This window comes from Corythoichthys intestinalis, chromosome 13 (assembly GCF_030265065.1).
Source record: "Corythoichthys intestinalis isolate RoL2023-P3 chromosome 13, ASM3026506v1, whole genome shotgun sequence".
In the NCBI taxonomy this organism is placed as follows: domain Eukaryota; kingdom Metazoa; phylum Chordata; class Actinopteri; order Syngnathiformes; family Syngnathidae; genus Corythoichthys; species Corythoichthys intestinalis.
The window spans coordinates 15,854,468-15,875,500 of record NC_080407.1 but is presented as its reverse complement, the minus strand read 5'-3'; the positions used below and the strand labels follow the sequence as shown (position 1 = coordinate 15,875,500).

At 39.7% G+C, this 21,033-nt stretch overlaps 1 protein-coding gene across 8 annotated transcripts in view; it reads left to right on the top strand.

The window, feature by feature from the left end:
* foxp2 (forkhead box P2) overlaps positions 1-21,033 on the top strand; it is a 195,189-nt gene that overhangs the window by 55,750 nt on the left and 118,406 nt on the right. The window contains exon 1 of one of the 8 annotated variants that reach the window (XM_057854889.1): positions 12,058-12,732. The exons of 5 other annotated variants lie outside the window; for them this stretch is intronic. The gene's annotated coding sequence lies outside the window, so the exon portion shown is untranslated. Of the gene's footprint in view, positions 1-12,057; positions 12,733-13,613; positions 13,790-21,033 lie in introns of those variants that run through there. 2 more of the 8 variants (XM_057854893.1, XM_057854888.1) reach the window with 2 other exon arrangements.

Sequence of the window (21,033 nt, the reverse complement as noted above, 5' to 3'; positions counted from 1 at the left end):
GCTAAATGGAAGAGCGCTTGTATAGCCTCAATGGCAAAGCAATTTGCAAGTCCCGAAGATGGCGGGCTGTTTGTGGCACATCATGGTCAACTGAGCCTCATTGAAAAAGCAATGACGCTTATAAATCATTTTCCCTGTTCCACTTTAAGTGTACCTTTTCAACAGACGTCATCAAAGTGAAACTTTCGCTTAACTTGTTGCCGAAATAGTTTCTCGTTTTCGGGAGGAAAATTGCAGCGGACAATTGTATCGGGGAATCTCGCCCGAAGGAGAAATTGCCACTTGCGTACTTGTCTTTGACCAAAGTGAAGCCCCCTCGCCCACTCCGAGGGGAACATGCTGTTTAGGAAGATATAAAGGAGTAATTTTATTACTCGCTACATCTCTCCTCACAAGCCATTTCATTTCTCCTTTCAGCCTCCACGGAAGCCTTTATTTGATCTCATATTCCGGAGTATGACTGCCTCAGACCGGTTGGAGTCCGTTTATTTTCATTTGGAAAATACATTTAGAGTTCGGCGAGAAGTGTGGAGCGAGCGGGGGGGACGAGGGGCGAGTTTGTCTGTGTTGTCCTGCCGGGAATTTTGGCTCGACTTTGTATAGCTGAATCTCGGCCTTGAAAATGTGTTCAATTTAGAAGCTTTGTAAGTCTCCACAAGTGGTTTTGGATTGAAAATGAAAAATAGTTATTTATTGCTAGAAATGGCAATAAAAGACAATTTCTTTAAAATGTTAACATTAATATTCATTCGAACTAAGTGAGAATATTGTTTGTTTCGGTAGTTTGTTAGCTAATTTGAGTCAACAAATTAATAGCATTAAGCTAATGTTGAAAAAAAAACAGTCACAATATATGTTTATGCCCAGCTAACGCTCGGTAAATTTTCGGAAGTTTAAGTTAGCGAATATGAGTAAACAAATTGATAGCATTACGCTAACATTGAAAAGACGTTCACAATAAGTTTATGACCTGCTAACGTTTGGTAAATTTTCAGGAGTTAGTGAATAGACGTAAACAAATTGATAGCATTAAGCTAATGTTTAAAAGACATTCACAATACATTTATGCCCTGCTTACATGAGGCAATTTTTTCGGAAGTTTAAGTAATCAAATATGAGTAAACAAATTGAAAGCATTAAGCTAACATTGAAAAGATGTTCACAATTCGTTTATGCCCTGCTAACGTTTGGTAAATTTTCAAAGTTAGCGAATATGCATAGACAAATTTATAGCATGAAGCTAATGTTGAAAAGACGTTCCCAATACATTTATGCCCTGCTAACGCTTGGTAAATTTTTGGAAGTTAGCAAATATGAGTAAACAAATTGATAGCATTAAGTTAACATTGAAAAGACGTTCACATTACCTTTATCCCCTGCCAGCATTAGGTAAATTTTCGATAGTTTAAACTCGCTAATATGAGTCAACAAATTGATAGCATTCAGCTAAAATTGAAAAGATGTTCACAATTCGTTAATGCCCTGCTAACGTTTGGTAAATTTTCAAAAGTTAGCGAATATGCGTAGACAAATTATAGCATTAAGCTAATGTTTAAAAGACATTCACAATACATTTATGCCCTGCTTACATGAGGCAAATTTTTCGGAAGTTTAAGTAATCAAATATGAGTAAACAAATTGAAAGCATTAAGCTAACATTGAAAAGATGTTCACAATTCGTTTATGCCCTGCTAACGTTTGGTAAATTTTCAAAGTTAGCGAATATGCATAGACAAATTTATAGCATGAAGCTAATGTTGAAAAGACGTTCCCAATACATTTATGCCCTGCTAACGCTTGGTAAATTTTTGGAAGTTAGCAAATATGAGTAAACAAATTGATAGCATTAAGTTAACATTGAAAAGACGTTCACATTACCTTTATCCCCTGCCAGCATTAGGTAAATTTTCGATAGTTTAAACTCGCTAATATGAGTCAACAAATTGATAGCATTCAGCTAAAATTGAAAAGATGTTCACAATTCGTTAATGCCCTGCTAACGTTTGGTAAATTTTCAAAAGTTAGCGAATATGCGTAGACAAATTATAGCATTAAGCTAATGTTGAAAAGACTTTCACAATATGTTTATGCCCAGCTAACGCTTGGTAAATTTTTGGAAGTTTAAGTTAGCCAGTTTGAGTAAACAAATTGATAGCATTAAGCTAACATTAAAAAGACACAATATGTTTATGCCCTGCTAACTTTAGGTAAATTTTCAGAAGTTTAAGTTAGCAAATATGAGTAAACAAATTGATAGCATTAAGCTAACATTGAAAAGACATTCACATTACCTTTATGCCCTGCCAGCATTAGGTAAATTTTCGGTAGTTTAAATTTGCTAATATGAGTCAACAAATTGAAAGCATTAAGCTAACAAGTTATTTATTGCTAGAAATGGCAACAAAATGTTAACTTTAATATTAAGCGAGAATTTTGTTGTTTGTTCACCGAAATAAACTGCAAACTATGTAAACTGTATTGTGGTTATAGCTTTAAATATCAAGAGTTAATTATTGAAGAATTGATGCTAATTTTCATTAACGTGTGAATGGTATTTGCCATTGTGTGTTTGCATCAGGCTCGCAGGTGTTTGAAAAAGTAAATGCATTTTGTATTTTAACGCACGGTAAGGTGAATCAATGCAAATTGTCATTAGCGTGTGAATGATATCTTACATTGTACGTTAGCATCAAGCTAGCAGGTGTTCGGAAAAACTAAATGCGCATTGTATTTCACAGTAAGGTAAATCAGTGCTCATTTTCAATGGCGTGTGAATGGTGTCTTGCATTGTACAGTGCATTAGCATGAAACTAGCAGGTATTTTGGATTTCAAGGCATAGTATTAAATAAACTATAGCTAACTATACAACTAATATATAAACTGGAGGTGTGACATACATTGAGTGTTGACATTGGGTACTGAACCCAGAAATGCCTCAAAATCAACAGGAAGTGGCCAATAATAATAATTGCCTGACCCTTATCAATAATTGTTGTCTCACCATAAAATGAGATAATTGTTATCATGATATGAATTACATTATTGTCGTAATCGTCATGTCATCTACCCTGCAAATTTGAATTAATCAGTTTCCAAGTTATCACGAAATTCCTTTTCTGACCTTTGTGACCTTTGACCTCATTACCTCAAAATGTAATCACCTCTTCCATTTCGTATTACAAACATATCCGAGTTGATCTGTTATCAAGTTATCACGAAATTCCTTTTCTGACCTTTGTGACCTTTGACCTCATGACCTCAAACTTGAATCACATCTTCCATTTCATATTAGAAACATATCCGAGTTAAATTAATCTGTTATCAAGATATCACGAAATTCCTTTTCTGACCTTTGTGACCTTTGACATCATCATGTCAAAATTTAATGACCTCTTCCGTTTCATATTACAAACATATCCGAGTTAATCTGTTATCAAGTTATCACGAAATTCCTTTTCTGACCTTTGGCCTCATTACCTCAAAATTTTATCACCTCTTCCGTTTCATCATACTAACATATCCGAGTTAAAATTAATCTGTGGTCAAGTTATCAAGAAATTCCTTTTCTGACCTTTGTGACCTTTTGACCTCATTACCTGAAAATTTAATGACCTCTTCCGTTTCCTATTACAAACATATCCGAGTTAAATTAATCTGTTATCAAGTTATCACGAAATTCATTTTCTGACCTTTGTGACCTCTGACCTCATTACCTCAACATCTAATCACCGCTTCCGTTTCATACTCCAACCATATCCGAATCAAACATAATTTAAGGTAGTGTAGAAATCTATGATTTTATTGAAAGTAAAATTTGTTCGTAAATACAGCAATTACAGCACGCAACTACTCACATTGTGTCACTGTATTGTCTTCTCTCTTGATAATAATAATAATAACAAATTCCACGTAAGGAAACGTTTCTAGTCCTTGTTCCATTCTCTAAATCGTCAAACAACGTGTAAACTCCTACATCTGGACAAAACTGACTTTGTACTTTGAAACAGTGGATCATGGGGAAAGTGTGCCATTTATGAGACAGCCCACTTAGACTGTCCAGATGTAGCTGGTCACTTGAGAGCTGCCCATAAACTCCCACGCGCACCCAACTCCAGTGTCGAGAATTAACCCGCGCACCCCTTTTCTCTAATTCCACATCTTTCTCCGCGCACCAAATCCCAAAGCGGTGCAGCTGTGCCGGCTTATTTATCGCCATCGCTCCGTCTGCCGCACTTATATCTTCTCCTCGTGTCTGGTGACAGCACAACGAAAACATTTTTTATGTGTGTCATTTCAGCGGAAGTCCTAAAAAAGTGGAGTTTAGAGGGTTATCACGGTCTCCAGTGGGCTCGCTTCCACGCCAATGAATTACCTCCAGATGGAAATCCTGTCAAAATTAGTTTCGAATTAGCCACGGACGTCGAAAACGGAGTGTTTAAAACATCCGAATAATGATTTTATTGTAATATTTTGGTTTTGAATGAACTGCCACTGTCAGCAAAACGACTCCTCTCCCAGGCTTCATTCTGTTATTTAGTGCCTGTTGATTTATTAACGTTATTTTAATGCCTCACGCATGGAGTCGGTTAGCTACTCTCAAACGTGTTGATTATACGTCGACGGCACGACTTGATTTCATTCGCCGGTGCTTCGGAAGCGCGCTACTTCTCGGACCGAGGTCTTGTGAGAACAGGTTTTCGGTGGAATCCGCAGGTGTTGCGCTCCTTTCACCGCCACTGGAGCGTATCTGGCTTCCATTCAGCTGCGCGGCGTGTCCTTCTGGGAATGATCATCCCGTCAGCGGAGGCCTCTTTTGCTGTGGCTTCCTCAGACACTACACATCACAAATGACTCTCAGATTCCTCGACGGGACGATTGGAACCGAAACAAAACAGAGTCGGAAGTCATCTCTGCGCGGGGATCTCATTTATGATAATATCTATTACAGCGGGAAAAAGGGCGGGATGTTGTCTACCTTTCATCTAATTCCATTGCGCTGTCTAGCAGGTAAACTGCTGTGAGCCTCTCGCGCTTATGTAAATTCTCCTAGCTAGGCGGTGCCTTTGATTTCTGGAGTTCTTTTGAATTCAAATACGCGTTTCAAGGGATGCTTTGTGTAGATCCAATTTAACCTCAAGTGTCTGTCGCCTTTTCAAGAGAGCGGTCAGCTCGAACTTGTCTGACTTGCGTGGTTTCAATCTCTATTTTTTCATTTATTTTTTGGCTGTAACGCAGACTTAATTCCCGCCCGGCAGCCGTCTGCAGAAGGAGCTGGAGTGGAGGCGCAGGTTGACGAGCCCAAGGCCCGCACAGTGTTAGTTGCTGCGTTTGCATTACACAAGTAGCAAAACAAACCAAACGGTGGGTAAATGCTGCAAAATGTATGCTAGCTGGACATGCTAACGTCATATTTCCGCAGGGTTAAACTTGAAAAGAGGTTTCACAATACGTTGATACCCTGCTAACTTTTAATTTATTGGTAGTGTTAGTTGCTGCGTTTCCATTGCGCAAGTCGTAAAACTTAAATTTGGTAATTACAACACCTTAATTCCGAAAAAAATAACTAAAATATCGTGAAAAGGATTTTACGCTTTTTCGAGAGGGTTTTTAGATTTTTCAGACGTGGTTTTGTTCGTATTCGGTAGACGTTTTTACTGTCCCCTTTAGTCTGGAAGTATATCGGTGTTGACAAGCCGCACGTTTGTATAAACGTGTGCTAGCTAGACATGCTAACGTCTTATTTCCGCGCGGTTAAACCTGAAAAGACGTTCTCAGTACGATTATGCCAGTTTAACGTTAGGTAAATTTTAGGTCGTTTAAGTCAGCGAATATGAGTCAACAAATTGATAGAATTAAGCTAATGTTGAAAAGAGGTTCACAATACGTTTATGCCCTGCTAGCGTTAGGTAAATTTTTGGAATTTTAAGTCAGCAAAAATGAGCAAAGAAATTAATAGCACTACACTAACGTTGAAAAGACGTTCAGAAAAAGTTTATGCTCTGCTAACGTGAGGTAAATTTTCGGTAGTTTAAGTAAGCTAATATGAGTCAACAAATTGATAGCATTAAGTTAACGTTGAGAAGACGTTCGCAAAATGTTTATGCTCTGCTAACGTTAGGTACATTTTTGTAATTTTAAGTTTGCAAAAATGAGCAAAGAAATTGATAGCACTACGCTAACGTTAAAAAGACATTTTCAATAAGTTTATGCTCTGCTAACGTTAGGTGAATTTTCAGTAGTTTAAGTAAGCTAATATGAGTCAACAAATTGATAGCATTAAGTTAACGTTGAAAATACGTTTATGCACTGCTAACATTTGGTAAATTTTTCGTCGTTTAAGTTAGCGAATATGAGTAAAGAAATTGACAGCATTAAGCTAACGTTGAAAAAACATTCACAATACATTTATGCCCTGTTAATGTTAGGTAAATTTTCGGAAGTTTAAGTTAAGGAAATTGAGTCAACAAATTGATAGCATTAAGCTAACATTGAAAAGACGTTCATAATACCTTTATGCCCTGCTAATGTTAGGTAAATTTGTGGAAGTTTAAGTTAATGAATATGAGTCAACAAATTGATAGCATTAAGCTAACATTGAAAAGACATTCACAGTACATTTAAACCCTGCTAACGTGAGGTAAATGTTCGGAAGTTTAAGTTAGCTAATATGAGTAAATATAATGATACCTTTAAGCTAACGTTGAAAAGACGTTTACAATCCGTTTATGCCCTGCTAACATTAGTTACATTTTGGGTGGTTTAAGTTGGCTGATATGAGTAAACAAATTGATCGCATGAAGCTAACATTACCATCCTTTTTGACGCAATAAAAGCCCAGTTTATTTTCAATAGGAACTGGAGGACTCTCAATCAAGGAGTAGTCTCCCTCGAGCGGCTTACTCGGGCTGTTGATATTGAGTCAAAAAACTGTCTCTCGGGGATGTCCTGTTGGGCTGCGGGCCAAAGTTGCAAATGGAAGTCACGTGTGGAGGCTCTCAGAGAAAAGCTGTGAGCCCTTAATGCTCGCCCATCGCTTCTCCTCGCATAATCACCACATTTCTTTTCAAAATGAATCCCGAACACTTGTTTTGAGTGTGGCCATTCATGTCAACTTCACTCGAGGCCAATAATAACTGCTTTTGCAGTAAACAAAACAGTGGAGAATCAGTCAAAATCACGCCCAGCTTTCTTCACTCCATTGCTCTTTCTGTTTTTTTTGTTTTTTTTTACCCTCCCCTGTGAAATGCATATGCAAATATATTTGGATGCTGTCATTATCAGCCACTTAATAGGCATTTCATTAGGGGATTTCTGAATAGGCCAAAGCACGTTGCCATGGATACCTCGCCGTTGTAAGTACAGTAAATTAAAACGGCGCTGCCTGCCGAGCACTTATATAATCATCGCTCCTTAATGGTCTGTGCTCTCTGGTCATAAGCAACATATCATGTGATCAGGTCTTAAATAGCAGCACCCCCTTATTATGCATTATTTGGCTCAGGACTAAGTGGCCCCTGAATTGTGCTTGGTGGTACATTCATGTGACAACCAAGGAACATGGCTGATGTGTGCGTACTGTTTTTTTGATGCGAGTTGCCAAGGAGCTGTTCAGCATGTTTGAACAGACCACCTAAACACTTTTTTTAATGTGAGGGAAGAGACAAGTCAAATGGACACCCCCTACCTCCTCTCCATGGTAATTTCTTTGGTTTATTCAAGGATTTGTTTGTTGGCGACTATAGTATTACTTGCAAAAGTTCAGAAATATTTAGAAAGAAACAGTAAGGTGGCATGCCAGGCTCATAAAGCGCAGGGGAAACCCTTTCACTGTACCGATTAGGGATGTTTTTGAGAGGATGGGAATTTTTTAAAAATAAAAAACTAAAAAATCTATATATTTTTTTATCTTTTAAGGGCTAAAAAGTAACAAAATAATCCAGAAATACAAAGGCATTGCAAAAAAAAAAACACACACAAAAATATGTTTTATACTCTGCAATACTCCCAGAAAAAGCAGAAGATGAAGTACTGTAAACAGTACAGTACTGTTACATGTTTGAGACTTTTTTTTCTCTTTTATCTGATCAGGACTCGAACTCGGGTGCAAAAATATGCGATCATTTAGTCAAAAGTGACATTAAATTATCGGGTAACACTACATAACATCTGTATGTATAATGCTCATGACAGTGTCGTGTCATAATTATGATTGTCTCATGGCGTCACTGTCGAATAACGTGCTACCAAATACCAAAACTAGCAATTAATGAAACAACTGGAACAGTAACTGAAGAAATAATTAGCACAGAAAATGAATTTTGATTGTTATTTACATCTGTTGCGCTGCAATGCATGCTAGGAGGCATCTTGGACAACAACATTGTTGACAGTAGGTGGCAGCAGAGGTTGACTGTCTCCTCCAAGGGAGCAGTGATAACCAAATGAAGCTTCTTGAAGCAATAAAGCTTTTAACCAATTGGCCGCAAAGCTTCATTGCTTCAAGAAGCTTCATTGGCTGCAAAGCTTCATTGCTTAAAAAAGATTTGCAGCCAATTGGTTCACAGCTTCATTGCTTCAAGAAGCTTCATTCGGCCATCACTTCTCCCTTGGGGGAAACGGTCAACCTAGCGCTTCTTGAAGCAACGACACTTTGAACCAGTTGGCTGCAAAACTTTATTGCTTCAAGAAGCTTCACATTGACTAGGAGGCATGTTGGGCAAGAACAGCGTTGACAGCAGGTGGCAGCAGAGGTTGACAGAATTAAACGAATTGGTTTAAAGCTTCATTGCTTCAAGAATCTTTATTTTGCCATCAGTGCTCCCTTGCGGGAGACAGTCGACCTCTGCTGCCACCTGCTGTCAACACTGTATCCTCCAAGCCAAGCTTTGAACGAATTGGCTGCAAAGCTTCATTGCTTCAAGAAGCTTCATTTGGCCATCACTGCTCCCTTGGAGGAGACAGTGAACCTAGCGCTTCTTGAAGCAACGAAGCTTTGAACCAATTGGCTGCAAAACTTCATTGGTTCAAGAAGCTTCATGTCGACTAGGAGGCATGTTGGGCAAGAACAGTGTTGACAGCAGGTGGCAGCAGAGGTTGACTGAATTAAACAAATTGGTTAAAAGCTTCATTGCTTCAAAAAGCTTCATTTGGACATCACTGCTCCCTTGCGGGAGACAGTCGACCTCTGCTGCCACCTGCTGTCACACTGTCTCCTCCAAGGGAGCAGTGATGGCCAAATGAAGCTTCTTGAAGCAATGAAGCTTTGCAGCCAATTAGTTTAATTCAGTCAAGCTCTGCTGCCACCTGCTGTCAACACTGTTCTTGCCCAACATGCCTCCTAGTCAACGAAGCTTCTTGAAGCAATGAAGCTTTGCAGCCAATTAGTACAAAGCTTCATTGCTTCAAGAAGCTTCATTTGGCCATTAGAGACAGTCAACCGGTTGACTGGGAGGCATGTTGGACAACAACAGTGACCAAATGAAGCTTCATGAAGCGGTGAAGCTTTGCAGCCAATTGGTTCAAAACTTAATTCTTTCAAGAAGCTTCATTTGGCCATCACTGCTCCCTTTGGGGAGACGGTCAACCTCTGCTGCCACCTGCTGTCAACACTGTTGTTGTCCAACATGCCTCCTAGCATGCATTGCAACTAGGAGGCACCATGGTGGTTCATTTGGTCTTATGACAGTCGTATGTTGACACTGTCAAATAAAGTGTTCCCGGTTAATATCTATTGGTGTAGATATCCCATAATACAGTGAGGACAGCTGCGGCATATAGTCCAGTGCGGCTTTTCTATGAACAAATGTCATTTTGGTGTCAAATTTGGTGGGTGGCGGCTTGTGGTGCAAAACGTACAGTGAACTGTGAAGGTAATTGGAAAAAAGGGACATTTGTCTGATTAATCGTTTAATGAATAATAAAAATAATTGTTAGTTGTAACCCTAATTGGTGGGGGTGTAACGGTACACAAAAATCTCGGTACGTACCTCGGTTTTGAGGTCACGGTTCAGTTTATTTTCGGTACAGTAAGAAAACAAAATGCAAAATATAAATGTGCTAGTTTATTACACACCTTTGTGCTTTCAACAACAGGATCATTAGCCTATACAAAGCTAGAATTCTACTTAAAAAGTAGCGGGTATTTAAAGATAATCCAACAACAATTTGCTTTTCAGACCCCGCGTATCGGTCAGCTTTCTTTCTGAAAGAAAGAAGAAAAAAGAAGTCCTGTGCTAGAGAGAAAAGCACTCCCAATGACAAAGATTTTAACATGTATTTTTCAAATTAAATGCCTCAATGAATCTTTTTTTTTTTTCTTATGAACGGTTTTCAAAAGCTTTATTGGTGGATTTTCTCAAGTTAAAGCGCCACACAGAAATTAATAAATTTAACTGTGTAAGCAGGAGCTGTGTATTATTCTTATTATTTAATTACAGGTGTTTTAGCTAATTTCAATTTATTTTATTTAAATGGCCTATTATTTATTATGTGTTTGTGTTATGTGTTTTACAAACGTGATGTATTATTCATTTATATTGTATATTTTATGTTGTATAACTTTAGTTCCTATGTGAATATTAGTTCCTACTTGTTTTGTTGTGGTAGGAGGGTTTTTTATTGAACATGGGGCCGTGTTGGTTATTATTATAGCAGAGAAGACAGCAGTAAATCAACAAAGACAAGTCAACTGTGCCCAGATCTTCCACTCAAGAGATCTGATGGACTCAAAAAGTGGGTTACGATTGCATATTAGTATGAAAATTGACCGGATCCACGGTATTTTTACACGAGTGACTAGCTACCGTTAGTAGTATTGACGCAGGAGGGTCGCGTCTCGCGTCAAATAATAAACTCTGCCGTTTTTTTCACGTGCGTCGTGTTGAGCCGCGTCTAACACGCGGCCGCACTGGGACTGGTATGCATTGGCTGATTGACTTTCTCGCGCCGGCCACGTTGTCGCGGCGTTGACGTTTCTGGGTTATACTGTCCTACCGTGTTGATCCTCATTATAGTAGAGAAGACGGAGTAAATATAATCTACACAAAGAAACTGTAACCTGATTGACTCACAGCCTCGAAAAGTAAGGGTTATATTACGTCAGAAACTTGTTTGGTACGCCTCCATTCCGAACCGAGCACCACGTACCGAAACTGTTCAATACAAACACATATACTGTTACACCCTTACTAATTGGGACATCCCTATTACCAACCAACAGTGCCCTGCTGGTTCCAACTAAGTATTACACGCACTTTTCTGTACTATGGAAACCATAGGAAGCAGTCAATGTTGCTCTTGGCGGCCTTTATCGCCAGCTGCTGCCAAGACCCCCCCTTTTTATACCCACTTACACATGTCTGCACCCGCCAACGCCATGCATTGCCCCCCTCTTTCTCCTCTCTCTATTCCGCTGCCACATCAAGACGCTGTTGGGCCTGTTTGTCTGTGTTGACCTTGGCAGCAGAAAAGCGCTGGAAGACGAGACAAAGGGAATAAATAACTGCAGGGAGGAGGCACAATTGTCACAGATCTGTAGAAATAAGCATAGCATTCCCCTAGTGAAGTAGTCCTTTCTCAGGCCAGGGGCCTCTTGTTTGTCTTTTCGCAGCGAGGCACTCTGGGTAGATTTATTTAAAAGCGGCCGAAGGAGCCTGGGTACAGATGGAGAAATTGCCGGCAATTACCGTAATTGTTTCACGTGTCCCGCGTCTTCCTTCAGCCCTCAGTCTTTTCGCCAGGCTCGTAATAATGATATCATACGGCCGGCGAGATAATGCCCGTTAAATCACGTTCCGAGCGGCAGGGTTCAAGCGGTCTTTAAGCTACGTCGTCGAAATCGATCAGTCAAGATTGACCCGTCTGGCTGTTTTTTTTTACATTTTTTTTATTTTTGAAATACAAGAAAAAAATGCTTTTGTTGTAAAAACAAAACAAAAAAAGACGTAGGAAATCTCTCGGCGAGCTGGTGGCAGATGGACAGTCTTTCCGCATCTGCTGCGAGCAGACTGGGGGCTTTGTACTCATCTCTCTCGGGGGAGACCGAGCCTTTCTCCTTTTCCAGTGGATTCCTGTCTTTCGCAGCAACTGAGAAAAACATCTGTGGCATGCGAGGGCTCGAAAGACAGACAGAAAAACAGCAGGAGAAAAGACAATGTAAATACCATTAGCCTGAAATGTTCCATCTTATCATTTACGGTAGTTACTTAGGTCAGCTTAGCGTTCAAGTGTCTGGATCCCATCAAAGTAGTCGAGGTTTTGTTTTGCGCTTTTTCGGGTGCTGATAGCCTATCAGTGTCAGGGTTCATTGTGAGGGGGAAAGTAAAAGAGCCATCAATGAGCCGAGCTATAGACCCACTCCCCTTGGTCCCAAACATACACAATTCCTCTGCCAAGTCCCATCACCCTCCGCCCCCTCCTCGCTACGCCTCCCCCGTCAACCCCCCCGCCGCACGATCAAGCCGCTGGTTTTTGTGTACTATTGGTCCTCGGGCGTCAAAACAATCCGGCGGGGCTGCCTGACTTGTTTTAATTAGACGGCACTCAAACGGCAACCGTCTCTCCGAGAGGTGCTCCGCTCGCTACTTTGCTACTTTTTCTTGAATATTCCTACTTTTTTCCTGGTGGCATTTTCCTTTCGACGCTTTTTTTTTTTTTTTTTTTTTTTTGATGCTGAGCGTCAAATGTTTCCCTACCAGGGGGAGTGGATTTCTCTCGCCCTCTTGTCTTAAAAGGTAAGGTCACAGCCTCTCTATCTTTCAGCGCTCATGTGTGATCTTGTGCAGGATGTGTCACAGCAAGCGGCGCTTTGCGGTCGCGGGATGTCAGTCGCCGGAGCGCGGCTCGGCTAATTGTTTCCAGAGCTCGTCCCTTTCTTTACGTTCGCGTGAAACACACGGTAGCGTTAAGAAGACATACCTCTAAGACCCGGGAATGAAAAAAAAGCGGCTTTCGCGGTGTCCTCCAGCTGGGTTTTAGACAGGCGAGCTGCGCGCCGGTCCTCGCGCGGACGCGTGTGTGCGATGGTGTCGGAGCCGCGGTGAGAGAGTGAGGTTAGAGCGAGAGAGCGCCGGGAGAGGGGAGAGCGCCGGCTGGCGAAGGGTAGAGAAGCGGGGAGCGACTGAGTAGTTTTACCGTATTTTTAAAAAGCTTTCTGGTGTATAAGTCGCACCTGTTCAAAGCAAAAGAGGAAAAATAAGTTGAGAATTTTTTTTTTATCTGTGCTAACTTTGGAAATAGATGCCTGTCAGCGTGAAATAAGTCTCACCTGAGCGTAAGTGCGACTTATAGTCCGGAAAATGCGGTGGCTGGAATTAGAAACGGAGTTAATTTAGTCATAAATCAGCAGACTAGTAGTTCTCGTGCTAGTTTTCCACTATTGTCAATGTCATATATTTCATCAAGTTTAATTATTTCCAAGTGAGGCGAGAGAAAGAAGCCAGCGTCGTAAATTTCCTTCTTGTAGCTCACACACACACACATCTCGGTTGAACACTTGCTCGGCGTCGGAGGCCGGGAGAGGGGTTTGTTCGGGTGCTTTTTGGGTGATTTGCATGATCGGCAAAAGAGAGAGAGAGTGGCGGGAGTTGGGGCGGGGGCTGGGTGGTTGTGCTGGGGGGAGTTGGCAGGGGGGGGTTCGGAGCCGGCTTGTTTATGATGCCATCTCCCCCCATAAACACGGCTGGAGTGATGACACAGATAGTGTTGCCTCTCAGCACGCGGTGACACCGCTCGACTTGCTTTTGAGCCCTCGGCGGCCGAGGCGAGACCTCTGCGCTCCTCACTTTGAAGGTAAAAAAAAAAAACACCCAAAAAATCCATCCATCCCTCACTCATCCATCCATCAATCCACTGTCATTCGCCATCAACTTCTCATCCGCTGCTGCTTAGTTGAATTGCACCTTGGATGTTATAATTGCGCTAATTCTGGGAGTGGGCGGGGTCACATCCAGATGTGTCGCCCGCTACTTTTAATTCGAGAGGAAATAAACAAACTCTCAAAGAGCAGATGTTCAGTCTGAAGAGGTCACTCCACCGATCGGCCACGCGCTAATTATTGTCATCAAAGACCAGCGCGGGACGGTTTGTTTACTTAAATATTGATGAGGCCGCGCCGAGGCACGCTACCGGGCCAACGTGGGCACGCTATTAAGATTTCATAGCGCTTTGTGCAGGAATGTGAAAGGGGCTCCTCTTCATAATTTAATACCCTAATGCATAATGAGCTATGTGATTAGTTCACATGGAGAATTGGCCAAACTCTATTTTGAAGGCAGATAATTTACATTGTTCTCCAGAGTCTCGCCTGTAATAGCTTCTCCAGCGCAATAAAATTAAACGTGGCAAATCCCCTCGGCGATATTCACTTTCCCCTTCATGGTTTGCTTCCAAATATATATATTTTGAAACGATTTTAACCAGAGCGCGTGTTTATTTACATGCGTAAATTAACACCGCTCATTAGCCGGGCTGCCTTATTTGTTGTGAAAGTCGAGCCGATCACTTTGTTATGCTAATTGTGATGTAATTTAATTTGAGTCGCCGTAATGATGATGCCGCTATTATCCACATAAATGATGCAGTTAAGCGGCGCCGGGGCCTCATTTGCATGTGCTCGTCGGGAGACCGGGCGGGGGTGCCGGATGGCTCCCGCGTTCATTTTCCAATCTGGTTAGCCCCGGACGTTTGTTTTAATATTTTTTTTGTCGTTAAAATCAATTTCTTAATCCGATAGTCTCCCCTGAGCAGTTCAAAAGTCCCCAGCCGAGCATGAAAGAAGTGTGACTAAGCCAGCGTTAACTCGAGGAATGCCCGCTCGGATGTGACTTTTGCCACAGAAAAATCACGAACCCCCGCTCCTAATTGGTTACATAAATCTTATCTGCTATGAACGAGGAGTGTCGCGGCGTTGTCAAGCGCAATCTTCGCCCTTATTTACCAATTCATTAAGATCTATCGATGCAGGACTGCTGAGAGGGAATGACAACATAAATCAGAGACCGGGGGAGGGGGGCGTAATGGTCCTAATCAAGCCGAAATAACTGGGAAACGTCACAATGAGATATGTTTGGAAAATACACGCGTCGTCTCTTTGGTAAAAAGTCCGCTTCAGTGGAGTACTTCCAAGCGTGCAGGACTTTTAAACTGCTCTCTCTGGTGCACCTCCTCTTGGTAAAGATGATTGGACCAGACAATGAGCCCCCCCCCTCTTCTCGCGAGCAACCCCCCTTTTTATAGGTCAATTAGCCCTGATTAGGTGGGCCGAGTTAATTAACGCAATTGGCAAATATGCAAATGAGAGCTGACGGACGGGCTTTCGTCACTTGTCTGGAAATGAGACGAAAACCTAAACACTGCTCTTTTGAATTTAAACTGTAATTGGATAGCTAGTGTACAATAGTTTTTTTTTTTTTGAAGAAGAAGAAGTCGGCCTTTTTATCTTATTGTAAATAGAAGAGAATTAAGTTGGGGACACTCCACTGAATGCGCGCTATCACAGAGCTCCCAATTTATGAAACGAAGAATTGAAACGGGTTTTGTCGACGTCAGATAAGCGCATTTGATTCCGCCGGCTTTGAATAAACGTTAATCCCGGGGAAAAAAGTCCATTATTCGTCTCTTTTCTGATTTTGTAAATATGATTTCCTCGCCGCTCAAACAAATCTTTTGAAATTCCGCTATCGGAGAGCAGAAGCCATTAACGTACACAGGTTTGTAAGTAGCGTTCACGCTCTTTTACGGTGGGCCGAAAAAGGAAGATTTTGGAGTGTCTGACTTAATCTGGGGTTGGAATAACACAAAACTACATAAGATTAATATGTAGGATTTGTTGAAAAGATGTATTTAATACCATATTTCGGCGTTTTGATTTATGAGGCAATCTTAAAGTATCGAAAATAGACCTTAGTACTTATGGCAATGATGAATTCAGAATCTGCGGCTTGATGAGGAGCCGTTAGAGATTTTTTTCTTTATTGTTCAGGCTGGAAAGGAAGAGGAATATCCGACTGAAGAGGTGTCAAATTCGCCGTGCGTATGTTGTGTATTGGCCGCGTGTGTGCAATTCAGCAGTCGACAGCAGACAGCTGTGCGCGCCTGCTGGATGGATGGCCGGTGTCATAGTGTGTGTTTACCGCACATGATAGAGCGGCAGACAGGCCAGGTAATGAGGCTACATTAAGGGCTTTTAGAGCTCGCAAACAAAGATGGAGGACTGCTTCTTTGTCGTGACGCGAGGTGGGCCGGACACGGTAGATTCTAGGGGTGGCCTAATATTTGAATCAGTTTTTTTTTCCACCCAAAAAAAACGTTATGTCTAATTTTTTTTCTCACCTAATAATATCAAAATACCGATACAAGCTCAAAACTCCTTTTAGAGGAGCCTAAATCCACAGCCACAGCTCAACATTATTACCATCAGAACAAAAATAATTGAATCATTTTCCATAAAAAGCATGTGTGTATGACTCGTATCGTGCTTACATTATACACACACACTCATTCTCAACAGACAGTTGCCAAAAAGAAAAAAACACATTTTACCACCGCTAGACACACTAAGCACACTGGAGTTAACTCTCGCAGCTGGTGGGAAACGTTCATGACTGTGTTGACTAACCTTTAATTTTGTATAAATGCGAAATCATATTGGAGATACTGCCTCCTCGGCAGCAACCTCCGCAAACATGTTTTACATGGCTGTCTGTAGCCCAAGTATTCCCACACCAGGGAGTTTGTTTTCTTGGTTGGGGGGAAAAAAAAGTTCAGGAGTTTCACCTCCTCCAGCTATCGTGTAGCACATACCATATATTCTAGACTAGGCATGTGCCGGTATGATACTCTGACGGTATGATAACCTTACGCTAAAATATCACGGTTTCATGGTATCACGGTACTGCAATTACAATCTCTAAAATGTGTTAAGAGATATCTGGGTTTAAAAACAAAACAAAACTTTTTTCCCATTGAACTGGATTTTTATTTTTCAAAACATATGACCAAATTAGAGCATATGTGTAATGTTAAGTTAAAATAAATTTTAAAAAATAAATAAATTAAGTGAGCCTAAACCAACAGCCACAGCTCAACATTAGTACCATCAGAACAAAAAATATTTGTGTGTATGACTCGTATCATTTTACCACCGCTAGACACACTAAACATGCTGGAGTTACCTCTCGTAACTGGTGGGAACCTTTAATTTTGCATAAATGCGAAATCATATTGGAGGTACTGCCTCCTCGGCACCCACCCTTTTAAGCAGCGGCTGTCTGTAACTTGTCTGTAGCCGAAGTATTCCCACACCAGCGATTTCTTTTTTTTTTTCGATGGAGGAAAAAATTTCACCTCCTCCAGCCATCATGTAGCACAGCTGACTCACTGACACTGAGCAACAACCGAGCAAGTGAGGGATTTCTTCAAGCATTTTTCTGGACATAAAAAGTAGCTAATACCTTACAAACGGAATGACGGAAAATTTTTGCGGTTTTGAAACCTTGATGTTTTCATCCCACGGGATACCTTGAAACCGGTAATCGGCACATGTCTACCCCCGATATATACTTTTATTTGTCACACTGGCATAAAACAGTTGATAAAAGTCACAATGCTGACCTAGTGGTGATTAGAACAAGCGATTTGCTTTACCAATAGAGTTGTTGGGTCATTATTTCACATTCTAATGACAAAAAATATGATTTACTGCCCAGTTTTATATATATTATTCACTGTATATTCATTTAAAAAAAAAAATAAGACTCACTTTTAATGCTCATCTTTCAATGCCATTGACCACCAATGGCAGCCAATGAGTTAAATAAGCATGACCGTATTTTTCGGACTATAAATCGCACCTGAGTATAAGTCACACCAGCCAAAAGAAGAGGGAAAAAACATGTCGGATTTTTGAGGGGAAATTTATTTGATTAAAACACCAAGAACAGACATCTTAAAAGGCAATTAAAAAATATATATAATCGAGAGCTACATGCTGAATAAGTGTACGGTATGCTAACGTTATGTGACGCTAAAACAACGAACTGAGAACATGGCCGGTGTGTTCACGTAAATTAGCTATTAAGAGTTATTCAGATTTTATTTGTTTTCATAAGTTCTGAAAATGTTGAAACACAGGCCCTGAGCACCCTCTTTCGGTTTAGTGTGAAAATAACATGTGAAAATGAAATAATAACGTGTTAATAATTTCACGTATAAATTGCACTCCCGGCCAAACAATGAAAAAAAACTGCGACAAAAAGCTTATAAAGCACTGCGGAAAATCCTGAAAAATTATAATTTCACCATAGAAGGCAATTGAGAAAATTGCACTGCTGACTTGGCGGTGATTTCAACAAGCGACCTGATTCACCAAAACAGTTGTTTTGTCATTATTTCACATTCTGATGGGGAAAAAAAAAATTGTCCAGTTTTATGTACAGTATTCACAATATATTTATTTTGAAAAATTGAGAGGACTAACTAGCCATTACTTTCATTGTAATAACTGTTTGAGGGCAGTTTAGTGACGTTTAGTGGGCCAGATTTGGCCGTGTTTTGCTTCACTCGAGGTTTGATGCAAATTCTCACACACCCTCTTGGGAATTAGGCACATGACAGAGGGTCAGACAGGCCAGGTAATGAGACGACATAACTTTTAGAGCTTACAAACAAAGATGGAGGACTGCTTTTGTGGTAATGACACGAGGTGGGCCAGATTCTTGGGCTGTCCCAATATTATAATCAGATTTTTTTTCCACCCAAAAATGTGTTTTATAATTGTTTTTTTCTCCTCCAATCACAATAAAAGAAAGCTAAGAAGAAGTTTTGAACATTGTTAAATAATAATAATAATAATCGTTTTCTCTCGCCCTATTTGCGCTGTCAGCAGGGGCGGATCTAGAAAAAATATTTATGGGGTGGCAAGAGAGAGGGAGCAACTTTTTGAGGGTGGCAAATATTTCATGACAGTGGACAACGATACGATATTCTGCAGCGATTCGATTGATTTAAGACCAAAATTTACCCAATTTACCTAAAGCTATAAAAAATGCTAATTAGTTTGAATGTGTGTGACAATTTGTCGAATCATTTTGCATATTGATCAAATTGCATTGAATTGTGCTTAACAAATCGAGATATAAATCCACATCGATTAATTGTTGCACCTAGAGTGTCAACATATGGCAAATGTTAATTCATATTAAATAAGTTTGCTAACAAATCATATGTAGACACTACAAAAAGTGACATTTACGAACCGATAAAATTTGCTTCGTATTTTTTTTTAAATATATTTTTTTATATTACATATACTGTATAGTTTGTATACTAATTCTATAATATATACTCATACTGTATAGATACTTACTAGTGCTGCAATGATTAATCGATTAACTTCAATTAGAAAAGCTTCGAATCAAGGATTTTTTTTTCATTAGAATGGTGTTGTAATGGTTTGTTTTGAAAGTGTTTGCATTTAGTTTTATTAATTTGGGTGGATACACTTCCCTCTAGTGGCAACAGTGAATATGACATTACTCATCTAACATGGCTGGATCCAGCTGCTCCCTGTTAAGACCAACATAAGGTAGTTTAAGTTTTTGCCTGAGCTAATGTTTTTTTCATGCATTGGGTGGATACACTTCCCTTTAGTGGTAACAGTGAATATGACATTACTCATCTAACATGGCTGGATCCAGCTGCTCCCTGTTAAGACCAACATAAGTAATTTAGCTTAGAGGGATATTTAGCTGTTTTTGTGGGAATATGTGTTTGAACGATTTATTAAGAACATTGTAAAAAATAAAAAAATTTAAAAAAATAGCATTTTATAGCATTTAAGTTAGTGAACTTCTGCTGCCCCCTGTTAAGACCAACATAAGGTAGTTCAAGTTTTTGTCTGAGCTAATGTTTTTTTCATGCATTCGTAGTTTAGTTTATAGGTATATTTAGCCGTTTTTCGTGGGAATATGTGGTTGAACCATTTGTTAATATCATTGTAAAAAAAAATTAAAATAATGATAGCATTTTATAGTGTTTAAGCTAGTGAACATTTGCTGCTCCCTGTTTAGACCAACATAAGGGTTTTCAAGATTTTGTTTGAGCTAGTTGGATTAATTATGCATTCGCAATTTAGAGGTGTATTTAGCAGTTTTTTTTTTTTTTTTTTTTTTTTTTTTAGGGAATATATGTTTGAACGATTTGTTAAGAGCATTGTTAAAAAAAAAAGTTAGCATTTATAGCATTTAAGCTAGCAGACTTTTGCTATGCAAGTTAGCCAATTGTTCTTTTGTCGTACTGAATGAATGAGGCTAAACTCAGATATTTCAATTTATTTTGAAATGCATTTATTTCTCTTGTGAAATGAAAGTGCAATTCTAGTTTGAAAAAAAAAAGTCAAGAATTGTATTTTGTATTTGCATTTAATGCTCTCAGCAAGTTTTATATCTCCTAAAATTTATTATGCAACGCATCAAATGTTCCTAATCCGATGACTCGATTATTCGAACTGATTCCTCAATTACTTAAATAATCGATAGCTGCAGCCCTCATACTTACTTATATATATACACACTATATAGTATATATACTTTTTTTATGTAGTTATTATTATTGTAAGGATGCTCACTAACACGACTACTTAATATGTGGCAGTAAATATCAAATTTAAGTTTTCATCGGTGCCGACTTGGGTGGCAATTGGTTTGCTTTTAGGGTGGTAGTCGCCCCCTTATACCACCCTGGTGGATCCGCCCCTGCCTGTCAGCCTCCAAATATAAAGTATACTTTTAAGATGCTTTTATTTGTTGCACTGGCAGCCTACAAGCTAACGTAAAAAAAAAAAAAATACATAAACTAGTTCCCAGTTTTATGTATATTATTCCCATTATATTCATTTAAAAATATTGGTAATACTGACTTTTAATGCTAATCTTTCAGTGCCACTGACCACAAATTGTGAAATAACCATTCCTTTCGATGTAATAACAAACCATTCCGTAAAATTCCGTAAACACTTGCTACATATTTGACATTTG